This window comes from Maylandia zebra, linkage group LG5, assembly GCF_041146795.1.
Source record: "Maylandia zebra isolate NMK-2024a linkage group LG5, Mzebra_GT3a, whole genome shotgun sequence".
NCBI classification, from domain to species: domain Eukaryota; kingdom Metazoa; phylum Chordata; class Actinopteri; order Cichliformes; family Cichlidae; genus Maylandia; species Maylandia zebra.
In genome coordinates, this window is record NC_135171.1 from 12,358,901 (window position 1) to 12,373,680 (window position 14,780).

A 14,780-nucleotide genomic window follows, 5' to 3' on the forward strand; every position below is an offset into this window, starting at 1 on the left:
TTAGTTCCCATGTCTCTCGTGCTCACAGTCAGTAAGTCAGGCCACTAGTCAAGCCAGCAGTCAGTCAGTTAGTTGGAGTTGGTGTGCGTGGGCTGAGCCAGCTGGGCCAACAGAGTGAGGTAAGGTGTTCCACGGCAAAGTTCCCTATTTCCTTTTGAGTCAGCTACCAGCCAGGATGCCTTCTGCAGCATGTAATGGTGACTCACCTCACACAATCCTCAAATGAGATTGCTTATGCAAATTCTTAAACATCTGTGGACAAACACCAACAACCTCCAACATGGAAATAATATGAGGATTTCATTCGAGAATGTGGCTGATTGTGGCTCCTTTTGCCCTCATGTTCTCGTGTGTCTTAGTTATTGTGCTCTTGGATAAAAGCACTATTAAAAGATCAGCTGTTGGATGTTAGCTCAAACTATTTTGATGTCAGCTGGTATGTCCCGAGGTCAGGGTGTTAGCTCTGGCAGCAGACACAGTTGAAACGAGTCCTCAAATTAAACATCGGGTTTGCTCTTGATTGGCTTTTCCTGATGATTTTAATCTCTGTCATATTTCTCATCATCTAAGATTTATAGGATACTGCAGCGATATATGATATGTGTGTTCAGAAAAAGCAAAGGCCTTTCTAGTTTTATTTATTTATTTATTTTTGTGCTAAATGTTTTGAACCTTGGACAAATCTGGCTTTCCTCTATCCTTTATAACTAGGTCAGAGTTTTCCCAGATAGTGCGAAGCCTTATACATTTCCTGTAAAAACACAGGCACATTTCAATTCATTGCTGCATCACAGGTTTTTGTACTTCTTTCTGCCTTTTTATAGAGAATTAAAAACACAACATGCTCCCCTTCCCTTGTTCCTCGGGGGAGAGTGGAGGCCTGGATCTGAAATCTGAGAACGTTTTCCTGCTGTGTGCTTTACAGTGCCAGAGCACTCACTGTAATTTACCAAAAGTGGCTGCTATTTATGCCATAAAGCATGTGTTTAACATTCCTGAACCCCACTGTGTTTGTGTATTCCTCGCTCACTCGCTTGCGCTCTCCCACTCACTCTCTGCCTGCCTCTACTGCTGTATGTCTATTTATGTGAGTGTGTGTGTGTGTGCGAGTAGTAAGTGGAAATGGTCCCTACAGAGCAGCAGCCCTTTCCCTCTTCACAGGAGGATCATCTCTCCCCCTCTGAGACAAGGCGGACAGGAAGTGGGAGTTTACATTGGCCTACTTTACCCAAAAAAGCAGCCCTGGGTCGAAAAGCTAAAGTGCTCATGTGGTGTTTTTTTTTTTCTTTTTCTTTTTTGGCTGCTGCAGTTTGCCAGTGCCAGCGCTGTGTCCCATCCCCCCCATCAGCTGTCCCACCCATGGTTGCTCTCGCAGCCAACTTTTTGGGGTGGAGTTGGGTGGCCAGGAACTAACGAGCGGCCTTCAGTGCAGCAGCAGTAAGGGCTCATGGTCTGGGAGACAGGAAGGAGCTGTCAGCATCTCATAAACAGGACTCATCTTGCACTCATGACACACAAGACCTGGAGAGAAGTCTCCCAGGAAGAGGCCTTCAGAGACCCACTTTAGCTTCAGACTGTTGCTTAGTCTGATGCTTACTGCCCCTCTGGATAAGCCATAACACTGACACCGAATATACATAGCTAGCATGTCACACTTGAGATGTTACAGTCACTTGACAGTAGGATGAGTATCACCAGTGGACAAGTCCAAATAAAGTGTTGTAAAGCTGTGATTTAGGCAGCCATCGACTGATTTGAGATTCACACGGGAAAAGGAAGTCACATGAAAACATAAGTGTTTCCAGTCCGTCTGTTTAGGGGTTTGTGGTGTATTATGGTAGAAAATACAGTAGAGTATTCTTTCATTGTTACACTCGAGTTTAATATAAAATGTCAGTATTGGTCACCGTTGGCCTGGCCACTCCACTTTGAGACCCCAGGTGTGAAAGATAACCTCATTACTGGTGTGTCTGTGGGAATGGGAACAAAGCGACACTCGTTCTTCTACTCTTAAGAATAAAACAACTGCTCAGTTTTGCTAGGTATACTCCCCCAAAACCTCTCACCTCACGTGTTACTCTCTCAGCTTCCTCCAGCAAAATTAGCACCTCTCGGTGTCTATCACCTTGCTTAAAGAGCACTTTATTGCTCTTGAATCTTAACGTTGCCTAACATTTGGTGGGAGTTTTTTTCCTGTCTCCCTCAGAGGTCTCCTTGGAGTTCTGTTGTCTCACTCTTAATACAATCAGAGTTTGGACGAGTGATGCAAATGTCAGAATGCAAAGCTAATTCCTCTCCGCTGAGCTGCAAACAGGCCAGAGACTGGTCTGGTAAATAAGAAGGCCAACAGCGGTAACACCACAAATATGCTTAATGATGGATTTGATCAGGCTGCGGAGTTGCCCCAAGGCTGGATTGGAGAAGTGGTTGGGTGGGTTGGAGGATGGGGGTAGGGGGTGCATATTAAAGAGTAATGAATCACACACTCAGTCACAGGGTCGCCGGCTATGAATGTGCTCTCTGTTGGTTTTCCTGGAGCCTGGAGTTTACTAACTGATGACGCAGGCTGGACTTGATCAGAGACATGTGTTGCTGCAGATTCGATGCCAGTGAGAAGCATAGCGAGAAAGAGGGGAGAAGGGGGAGAGGTAGAAAGATGGACGGCGCCTGAGCTCTTTGCCTTGCCTCCATGTGTCCTTCTGGGTACTGGCTTGCACTGTGGCTGATGGGGTCGGAGGGGAGATGGAGGGAGAAAATAGACCTCAGTTATACATTGGAACAGGAAGCCAGAGATTCTCTGAGAGTATCCTGACCTAGATTTTAGTTAAAAAGAAAAAATCATTACTCCCAAATTCCTGTGTGACATCTCAGCAAGCCATGGAGAAGCATGCCTACTTGACACAAGAGCAGCGAAAGCAGAGCTTCCTCTGCCCTAAAATGAAAAATAAAACCAGGTCTCACAATTAAACAAGGACAAGTCTACAGCGTAGGCTGTATAGAAAAGATAGATGCCTGTGACGTCACCCATTGGTTTGTGGACAACCACTTTGAAGCTGGGACTTCAGTTTTTTGAAGAGAGCAATGAGTGCTAAATTATTACTTCTTGAATTGTCTGTTAGTACAAATAACCACAAGGAAAGCTATAGTAATTCCATCAAAAAACATAGTCAGTATTTCCAGTGAAATGACTCGAACCAGCTGCAGGGAAGCTTAGCAAAGAGCTAGCAGGGCTAACACCTGTCCTGGCATCCACCTGTTATTCAAAGCAACCACACCCCTATCAATAAATAGGCTGAGGTTGCTACTGGGCCAACAGCCAGCTCGAGTCTCTGAGAGACTGCTACTATCATAGTGGTGCTTCAACCTTAAAGTTAACATTAACATGCTATCTTGTCCATATGTAGGAAAGCTAACTTTACTTGCTAGCATGGAACTCCAAGTACGCTACATAGTTCTTTTTCCTTGTTTTGTAATTTTGGCATAGCGATCAACAAGGTGAGGATTGTCCAGACTTATAAGCATTTTCCAGAGGGAAAATGCAGAAGTGCAGATACTGCCCATTGTGACTCTTTTCTAAAACTGTAGAAATTATCACTAACTGTTAGGGTCATACTTAATAACCCTCTCCACCTGCCAGAGGAGGAAATATCACCTGTTTGCTACAGGAGAATGCACCTGAGCATACTTTCCCAGAAAAAGTTCAAGACGACGTTGAGCTGTTGCCTGAGGCCTTAAAAGAGTATTATGAAAGAGGTAATGTAGATTTGTGCCCACATGTTGGAACATGTCACTGTGTAACCGTGTGTAAACAGAATCTGGCGGTGTGCTGGGAAACAGATTGCCTCCCCGCTTGCTTCTAACTTTTCAAGATTTTGATTTGTTGAGCTTAGAAAGCTCTGTGTGAAAGTGAGATATGCTTACCCGGGCATGCCAGCTCATGCCATGTCTAAATGTGTTGTACACTTGAATGTCACTATCTGGAGGAAAGCTGCTAATTGAGTCATGATAGTGTCTGTGGCATGTCATTTCCCATGAACAGCCTCATAAACCACACCAGCATGAGAAACAGACCTGTTTGGAGCAAGAATGGGAGTTTGGTTTGTCACTGCTGGAGTGGAAGATGTCCAAGGTTTCCCATTTGTTCAAGACGGAGATCAAAGAAAGTCAAAGCCAGAGGCATTGCACCCTGGGAACAGATGCGTGGCATCCAAACACTTCCCTGAGACAGTAAACAGCCACGATGTTGCTCGTGTGCGCACACACTCACGCAGAGATTACGTGCAACAGCTGTCATATTGTCATCGATCATTCCTCAATTCCACCTCTCAGGCATCTTCAGATAAACACACGCAGACATAGGTGAGCACAGGCAGACACACACACACTGAGAACTTGTCTGCTGCGTGGGAGGCCTATGCAGCAGCTGTTTATGATGGAAAACACCCGACACTCCCACCGACACCCCACAGACTGTCCTGTCATTGTGACATACCGAGGGCTGCTGAATCCCCAAAGGCTGTGAGGCTTCAGACCAGGACAAGAACGATCTATTCATCAGCAGTCCAGCTTTCAAACAACTCCACCAACCACACAGAGGAGCGGTTGATTCTGCACAGTTGGTTCCCAAACAATTGATACACACAGGCCAATAAGCAAGCACTCGCTCAATCCCAAATCTATGCACGCACAGAAACACACGCACACAGCACTGCACATGCTGAAGCCATTATCCTGTTGCTTGTTAAGTCATTACTCTATAGCTTGTTATTTTCTCAAGCAAGAGAAAGCAATCTATCCACAAAGGAGCGCTGAGAGATTTGCCACCCGACTGAGTCCTGGGATATGGGAAGTTACCCTGAAATTTGAGGAATGTGGTGAGGTTTGAAATCTAAGGAATACAGAAAATGATCATCTACTGGAACAGTGAAGCTTCTTTCCTGGAGTCTCCAATTCAGAGCTGCAGCCAAGACTGTGAGAGATGTCCACAGGGAGGGAGTATTATAGACATTACTGATGACAGCGCAGAAAAGTTTCAGTCCACCAATGGGAAGAGGGGGAACTGACATAGTCTGAGAGCTTTGACTTATTCACGGTGGATCTCAGACATCTGGTTTCCATTTCCCTCCTCTCCCAAGACAGTGAATGCTGGCAGCGGGGCTTTTCAATGAAATCGTCTATTCGACTTCCTGTGCTATCAGTTTAGCATACGTGTGCGTGTGTGTGCCACAAAGAGCAATGAAAGCAACGCTCAACACATAGACAGTTATTAAAGTGAACTGCGCTGCTTTCTTCCAGCGTTTATTTTTAGCTTCGCAGCTCCGAGCCCTGACGCCACCCTCAAGGTTTATTGGCACTCTGTGAGCAGCCATTTTCACAGCATCCTCTCCACAGCAGGAAAACCTGTGAGCCAGCACACTCTCACCACATTGCTAATGAGTGACACATGCCCCCCAATCCTTTTCCAAACTCTGCTGCTGACACTTCCAGATCAAAGCCCTCCAAGAGAAGTTTCACACCCAGACCCCCTCCCCGCCCACCATCCACCTACTCTTTGACACAGAAGCGACATGTCTGAGGGCGGCCAAATGGTGACGCACCTGTCCCTTCTACATTCAACACGGACAGCAGTGTAGCAGTCTTCACTTTCGATGTGTATTCCAGCTGTGGATAATACGAGATCAGATATCACTGCGCAGATATGGTGCATGTCAGTGGGAGACATGAGTGAGACACTCAGTGCTGTGATGAAAAATATTCATCTGCACCGTGGCCTGTGGGTGGAGAGATTAAAGAGAGGAAATGGAATTTAAAAAAAAACCAGATTGCGAAAGTCTGGATCAACACTGAATCTCTTGCCCCATGAATCTTGAGGTCCTTTTCATTAATCTAACCACTTCGCCCATCCACCATCTCAAGCTGAAATACTGTCCGAGCCATATAGCCGTAGGGCGTCGAGAACAGAGCAGGCAAGGGGAAGGGGGGCCAGGGCAAAGGCAGGAAATCCCAATGCAGCATGAACTATTTTCCTCCATAGTTCCACCAGAACAGCTCTTTGTACCACAACCACCCCCACGTCACAAACTCCAACGCCCCCACCCTCTATTGGGCCTCTGTCTCTGACAGCCATCCACTGCTGTTCTATGAGGCAACCGCACCGCCACCACCACTGTGAAAGAAACAATCCAAAATCCATACACACACATGCAGTTCACTTGTGGGCCGTTACTCAGCAGTGCTGGGGGTTGACGAGCAAGGATCAAAAAGCTCGGGGTTCCCCTCCAACTCAGTCCAAAGTCCCTCTGTGGTTAGACCGTAGACAGAGAGGCACCTTACTTTACACAGAGCCCCCAAATTCCAAAAACACTCAAGTACAGAGAAGAAGACGAAGCATAAAACTGCACTCAATCTGCTTCCTTTCTCGCAATGCGAATTCGGCAGAGGCTAGACTGATCTGTGGCAAACGGACCCCTTTTCTTTCTCGTTCTTCTCGTCAAGCATTCTTTCCTTGGCAACAATTCTCCATCTCCTAACAGTATCACTTGATCGCCGAGAACACACATGGTCTTCATGTGACTCCAATGAAGAGATGGCTCTGCGGAGGCATAAGGCAACAAAACTGAGTTCTGTCTTGGGCTCATTTCACAGTGACACACATTCCACTTCATTAGGACTGAGCAGCTAGAGGAATGAGAGAAATTCAGGTCAGTGACACTGGTGGAGAAATATCCGTGTTAAAGTTTTAGCTACAAGACACACACTGAATAACGTGTTCCCACATTGCAACATCAAATCCAGACACGGTGCTGATTTGTTTCAGAGCAAGAACCGGGCCTGTGATTGACTTGGATTTATTTTATGCACCAGTGAGACCCCATGCAAAGAGGGAGAGGCCTCCAGAGAAAAAAATCCCAAAACCAAGGGTCTTTTTTTTCCTAAGACAAACTCAAGGCTGTAGAAGAGGCAAGTGTGAGTATATGGTGGGTGGGAGTAAGCAAGGCACCTTGGAACAGCTGGTCTGAATTATCCGTGGGGTCGGGTAGGGGGAGGTGGAGGGGAGGCGTAGAGACTCCTGGCGCCAGGATCGGGCCAGCAGGTCAGGGAGGATGACGATTACCAAAATACTAGCAGGCAGCCGTAGCCTTGCGAAAAAACAGGGGGTGTTCCTGGCTCACATCGCTCACAGCTACAGGATGGGCAGGCGAGTGGACGAACATGGAGGCAGGCTCTGTGTGTGAGAGAGGGACGCTCCTACTTCCACTTCCTATGAGATAGCCACTTCCTGTCATTGAGAAACACAGAGAAACACCATGTTAATGACTATAAGGTGAAACGACCTTTAGTTTGTGATGGAGTCCAACTTAGATGTTGTGACAAACAAAAGTTTAGAAAGCTCTCTTGCATGAAACAGAACTGTGTGTGTGTGTGTGTGTGTGTGTGTGTGTGTGTGTGTGTGTGTGTGTGTGTGTGTGTTTCCTTTAGTATACCAGAAACCAGCTGCCTGCAAGGTGCAGCTCACTCATAAGGTTCCTTTTGTGTTTCCTCTCAGGCTGAGCTGACCACATGTGACCGGATTCAAAACAGATTGTATTTATCGCACGGCGCCCTCTGCTGGTGAAAGTCTAACGCTACATCGACAGGCGACGTTTATCGTGTCTGTGTGATCATGATTATTTGTGTCAAGATCTACAGATATAATTACCTCGCCTCTTGCACTGCTGCTCTAACACACTGAAATAAAGAATGATCTCATTGTTTATGATATTTCTTTGTATGACCTCGCTGTAGGGACAATGACAATAAAGGTCTATTCTTCTATTGTGTAGATCATACATATATATATAATTGAATTACAGAAAATGACTAATGAATTCTGATAAAAACGTTTTAGGGGTGTAGTGTTGGGTAGTGTTAACAATCTATTAAAATTTGGCTTACATCAACCAAGGTCTTCAAAGTCAGCTTAATGATTTATTGATCAAAGATTGGCAGAAATCCTTATAACTTAGAAACTATGATTATTATGAAGTGTGGTGTGTATTGTTAACATAGAGAAAGCACCGTATAAAGATCATGTCATATTTGACACGATTATCAAAAGGTCAAAGTGACAATGATGCTATATGGAACTATATAGAAAAAGTTTTAACTGTTTCCTACTGCCATTGTTCGTGCTGACATCATATAGGGAATGATATAAGGGGATTCTACATATCAGGTGACTTTTTTCAAGGTCAAAAAGGGTCTACCATTTATAAAATGACATCTTTGTGCGCTTTTATTTGCATTGGCAACATTTAGGAAATGATAGCTGTATATGTGGATTCTAAATATGACTTTATAGTTTGTATCCAAATGTCACATTTGACCTCTGACCTCATTTTTACATTTCACATCTGGTTTCTTTCAAGTTGACCCCAAATTGTGTTATATCTTTAAAGAAAGTATTGTCAAGTGAAAGAGAATGAGCTTCTATTTTATTGTTGTTTGTTTGTAAAACTGCTCAGAAAAAATGCTGAATGTTCTTGTAAAATGACAGAAAATACTGCTGTATGTGAGTTCTTAGCATATTTCTCAGCATTTTTAAGAAATCTTATTAATATTATTATATTTGTAAATTTGCCTGATCTCAATGAGTCAGTGAATCTCACATTTGCTTCCAGGCAAAGCTGGATTTGCGAACAACCAGATCATTTTAAGGGCTAATTAAAGTAGCTCACTTTTTATCTTCACCTTTTTTTCTTTTTTAAAAAATAAACATCATCTGGAGAGATGCTTTAACTTCAAAGCCAGCACTCTGCATTCAGGATGATCGCATTCAAAGCACATTTTAAGATTTGTTTGGACAGAACGATCAAACAAGTGGTGCTTGTTTAGCTAAGAAATCAGTTCAGCTTTTCTTTCAACATGGAGGCATAAGTCGCCTATCTCCAAAATCACTTTGTCTAACTTTGAAATGAAAGTTGGGGACTGCAGAGAGCTGTGATTAATGCTTTGTGGCAGCAGAGGGTAGCATTGATCACAATTACATCAGCTTACACCAAAAGGGCAAATATCTCTCGCATTTGCAGTCGTCTTGCAGCTGATTCAGAGCTGACACGGAGGCCTGTAACTCCCCCTGTGTAGGAAGTATTCTCTTCTTTCTGCAGAGGCTGTGATTTGTTTACAGATTCCAATTTTCCGCCACCTCCGAGTGGCAGTCAGCCACAGTTAAGAAGACTCCTCCTGAGACTCCAACCTCCGATGTTCACACTATTCTGGTACTGCCAATTAGGAGATGAAAACAGACCACTGACACACTGTCATATTGTGAGAGAAGAGGAAGACTGAGACACATACACAGTGCCAGCTGTCCGAGTGTCTGGCCTGTTGCCGGGATGTAGCACTTCTCCGAATGCCAGGCCAATCCTTCCGTTACATCTCGGCGAGCGAAGGAGGAGAACCAAGCTTTCCCTCAGGACTCTCTTCACCTGCTCAAACTTCTTGCTGCTCAACATCTTGCGGCCACACATACCTCAGACTAGCTGTGAAATGTTGGCAGGATCTGTTAAACGCCCAGGGAGGAATCTTTAGGTGGGACAAGGGTTGATGCCATCTGCAGCCGCTGAAAAACTAGAAGCAAGCAATGAATCCCAAACACAGGGGAAGTCAAAACCTTTTTTAAAGTCACTTGAAGACTGGATCTTATTAGTGTTTGGAGAGGAAATGACAGGAGGCTGATCACTTTACTGTAAATGTGGTTTACTTCACAGAATAGGAGAAGATGTTTGAATGGTTAAATTAAAAGGAAAAGGCCATGAAAATACACAAAGAAGACACCAGCTATGACACATTGAATTTAAATAAGAACTCAGAATCCTTTGATCTTGGTCAACATAAACCGTAACATTTTGGTCTGATTAGTTTATTTGAAATATGGGAAGAAGAAAAAAACATCTCGTTTAATGACAAAATATACCAGCATATATTCTATTGGGGCCTTAAAAGCAAGGATGCAGGGGAGTACTCGAGTACTCAAAAAACCCCAAAACATTTACATCTATGAGGACCACATGAATGAAAAAAAAGGATTTTTTTTTTTTACAGTGAGCAGAATAATGGAGTTTAATAGTAATAATAAACACAGTAATAAGAAGTGTCAAGTAAAGATAACTAGAAATATAAATTTGGTTGTGAAGTTTGTTACAGTTCAAAATAAACTAAAAGCTAAAACTAGGTGTGGGGGAAAAAAAACCATGTCAGTTGACTGAAATAAAAATATGAAATTTCAAATAAAATAAAAACTGTTAGAAGAAATAAAGTCAAATTTGGCAAGATAAACGTTGAGGCTAACACTGAAACTCATGAAAACGAAACATTTTCAAATAAGTAAATCTAAACTAAAATGAGGAAACTGATTCAAACTCAAAGAGAATTAAAAACTAAATTAAAAATCCAAAAAAGTCACAAGTTTGTTCGTGAGAAAAATCACTCAAACAGCCCTGAACTGAAGTCTGTGGGTTACTTCTACAACAGCTGGGATGGCGGTACAGTCATGTGAAGACAAGAGATTTCACAGGGGTCGTTGCATTAGTGTTACAAAAGTACTGCGTCAGTCAGAACAGGTAAAGTAGCAGCCAGGCGCTGCTAATCAAATGTACTTGATTAACTGATCATCAGCAAGTGTGAGCACTATAAAAGTAGCTGCTCTGAAGCTTTTAGGTTTGTGTTAACACAGTGCCACAGTCTACACAGGACTTCCCAGCAATTCACAGTGGAGTTCTCATAGAAGTGCTACATTTACTGTTAAAGTTTAAATTTAATGACAGTACAATTTAAAAAAATGAATGAGTACAGCTTGTTTGGAAGGGTTGCCAGGAGAAAGCCTCTCCTCTCTGAAAAAAGTAAAATAGCAGCACAGCACAAACAGACACAAAAAAAAAGATCTAGAACAATGTTGGACGGATGAGAGCAAAGTGGAAAAACAACATCTCCGCACAAACACCTCATACCGTCAGGCAGGGCTGGTGATTATTTTGGCTTGTTTTGCAGACACTGGACCTGTGCAGCCACGAGTCGCCCATGAGCTCCTCCCACCAAAGTATTCTAGAGTCAAATGTGAGGCCATCTGACTGACAGCTGCAGCTTGGCACAAGTTGACGATGACCCCAGGCACAGCAGCAGATCTACAACAGAATGGCTGAAAAAGAAAAGAATCGAGGTGTTGCAATGACCCAGTCGAAGCCGTGAATGAAATGCTGTGGCGGCAACGTAAGAGAGCTGTGCATTAATGATTGCCCGCAAACCTCAGCGACAGAAGTAACTTTGCAAAGAAGAGTAGGCCAAAATTCCTCCACAACAATTTGAGAGACTGATGAAGTCATATATTAGAAGCCATCACTGGTGTTAGTTCAGTTTATTGTTGCTAAAGGTGGTCTTACAAGCTGAAAAACTGGATGTTCCCATTGTCATATGACTGTAGACTGTGGTAGCATATAAAGCATAAAGGAAGAAAAGAATTGTCTTTTTGGGCAAAGTCAGCAATTTTCTTTCTGTGTTACCACAGAAATTGAAGTAAATTTAGATCATTCTTCAGAATAACTGATTACAAAAACAGACTGAACACAGCTGCTCAGGCTGGCTTTACACTGCGTTTTTACCAAACCATTTCTGGGGGTTTTTGATGACAGAGAAACTATGACTGGTCAGGAAGGCCACAGCAGAGGTTCCTTTGCTTTCTTTGCAGACACAAGCTGCAGATCTACATTTTTAAGACGTCTTAATTAAAAATTCAGAATTGAGGTTTACAAGAAGTGTATAATAGGGATAAAGGGATCAGCAGCTTCTGATTTCATAATAACCCATTTATAGATGTATAAATGGCTTTCAGTAAAGCCTCCCCAAACCTCCACTTAAACAATGCAGATTTTGGTCAGCAAGCAGCATTTTTTCAAAGGGCTCAGTCATGAAACACCAGTTGTATTTCTGATTTTGCAGATGATGTTATGTGGAGGAAGTTTGTGTTTCCTTAGCCTTGAGCCAAGCGACCCGTGTCAGTTACCTTGAATTCTGCCTGGAAACAAAGTAGACTAACTGAACTCGATGGTGTAACGCATTTGCTGCTTGATTGGTTTCCACGGGCGACAGGTGAAATCTCACATGGCAGAGGTCCTGATGGTGTTTGTGTGGGTGACTGGATATTGGTGTATGGGCACGTGCACATACAGGAAACATACGGGGGGCTCGGAGCCTGAGTAAACTGTGAAAGAGCTGCCACGCGGCCTGCTGAAATGCCTTTCATTGTGACAGCAGTTCTGTCTAAACAGTTATGGTCAGAGGCCGAGCGCCGCCACCTGTATCCCTGGACGTCTTTAACGGACCCTCAGCAGGGCTGACAGTAAATTAAGGGAAGCTATGTCTACCCTGACAGCGAGATGCTGTAGGTCACTGACTGAAGGTCTTTCCAAGCAGCTAGACAGGTTTCCCTTCCAAGTCTATTTAAAGTCAAGCAGAGCAACTGAAGTCATGGCGCACTGTTTAGAAACAGTGATTTCATTGGAACCAAAATACAGGAGATCAAAAACATGGAGAGGGGCATCATCGTGTAACCTGATTTTTATATTTATTTTTTTCATGCATCCACGTTGCATTTTGCAGTGATTTATCGGGCCTAGTGATGCGGGTAAAGAAAATGAGCTGGACAAACTATAAAGTCCACTCAATATTTTTAAAAAACTGCTAACAGTTCACAGATGTACCGGTATTCATGTGTTTCCTTGTAAGTCAGTCATTTTCTGTAATTCAATTTGAACTTTGCTAAGCAAACAGCTTACAAACTGCGTGCTACACACAAACAGCTTTAGCTCGGTTTACTTTCCATCCTCAAACAGCAAACTAACTTCACCATAGTGGATTTGTTTTAGTGTGTTTAAACGAAGACTTCTGAGTGATATGTCTAACCGCATCCTTGTTAACCCTTTCTACCAACTTTATTAGACAGGGGGGGGGGGGCTGCAGCGGGGCTGTCACTGAGATCCTGGAGTGCGTCAGATTGTCTGCGGGCCTCTGTTTGGATAAGGTTGTATTCCCATTGTTTCTGATGCCCCAGCTGGGCCGAGGTATGCCTCCATGCTCCTGAAATAGAAAGACAGCTGAGGGCTGCCATGCATACTGAGGGCAGGGTTGGCCGGGCCCACTGACCCGCACCACATCTTAGCACAATGAGAGACGGGGTATTGTCTGGAGCCAGAGAGTAATAGCTGAGGTATCAAACGCCCCAAATGGATTGCTAAAAGACTGATTAACTCCTCGGCGTGTTATTGTTGTCTGTGTATGGGTAAATGTACGGGTGGGCTGGAGTGGAACGGGTGTGGCGGAGTAATTGGGGGCTTTGGAGTGTGTTTCTGCCACGCGACTGCCCGTCTCCACTCCAATGAAGCGTCAGCTAAAGACCTGAGCCCGCACAGTTGCTGCAAGGTATTGTGGGCAAGCACGAGGCGATTACAGATATATCCACCAGCGATGAATGCTTTGATCCAAAATGAAACACAGCTTCACCCCCCAATTTTAGGTTGCTGCTACAAGTCAAAGCAGGGCTCTTCAAATCATACTTTTTATTTTGCCTTTTAAAACATTTTTTAGATCAATATGTTTGCTCTGAAGCGAGTAAACTGTGTTACTGCTTTCCCAGGAGAAAAAGAATAAATAAAAGAAGCCAGAAAGGAAAATTATAAAGAGTTCTTAGCTGAAAAAGGTGCGCAGAGGACTTTATGTAAAGATGCTGATAACCAGATTTCTGACACTGAATTTATCTCAAACTTCTTCATATTGCAGTAAAACAGCTTGAAAAGAAAATGATATTTCTTTTCTCAATGACAGACTGGGATTTGTGAATGTGAAAAGATACAAATGTATCATTTTTTGGCATTACTGTTTGTGGAGGAACATTCCCAATGCATAGAGCGAGAGGTGTGACCATGCAGTGCGTGATTAAACACTGCAGAGAATGACTGCAGTCATAATTCCCAATCTCCCTCCATCTCACTGCCTAAGCGTCCTGGCATTCGGTGCATGATGATCTAAAACAACTGTGACCGACCCCCAGATCAAGCCCTGATGCCCCAAATGTCAGCTCCTCGCATCACCAAACTGCCGGTGAGCCAACCCTCCCCAGGAGACGACTCTGTCCCCACACTTTTGGTGCTGAGCTCTACAGCTGGACGACTGCTCGGTTATTTTATACTGCAGGGTAACTTAAAGCTGCACAAATGTCTCATAATCAAAGCAGGAGTAATAATGGGCCTGGATGCAGTGGGGTGGGAGGTCTAAATGATTTTGAGGAACACTGGGGACGTAAGGAGAGCCGTTGCTCCGAGAAGTCAGCTGTTGCAGTGGGCTGCAGTATAGCGGTGCAGAGAGATGTCCTGGGCCCGACGCCGAAGCTGCAATCGCTTGTGTGTGTGTTTACATGCTGGAGTTTGTGCACTTATTTAAAGCCAGCAGCTCTGGGGACTTTGGGATTCATCTTCTCCTCGTGTGTTATCAGCACGCCAGCTTTTCAAACGGTGCACCAAAGTGACATGGTACATAAACCTGCCTCTGCTTCTCTGAAGAGACCCTCGTCCCAGAATAGCTCAGGCCCGCTCTATCTAACTGATGCCTAAGAAAGTTTGAGACATCACGGCAACACCTCTCAGTCTGCCACGGCAACAGATAGCGGCATCAACAAAGATGGCCGCCCCTCAAGTCAAGACATCTCATTACGAGTGGGTTTTCTCCTCCTCTCCGTCTCACTCTCTGAGTTG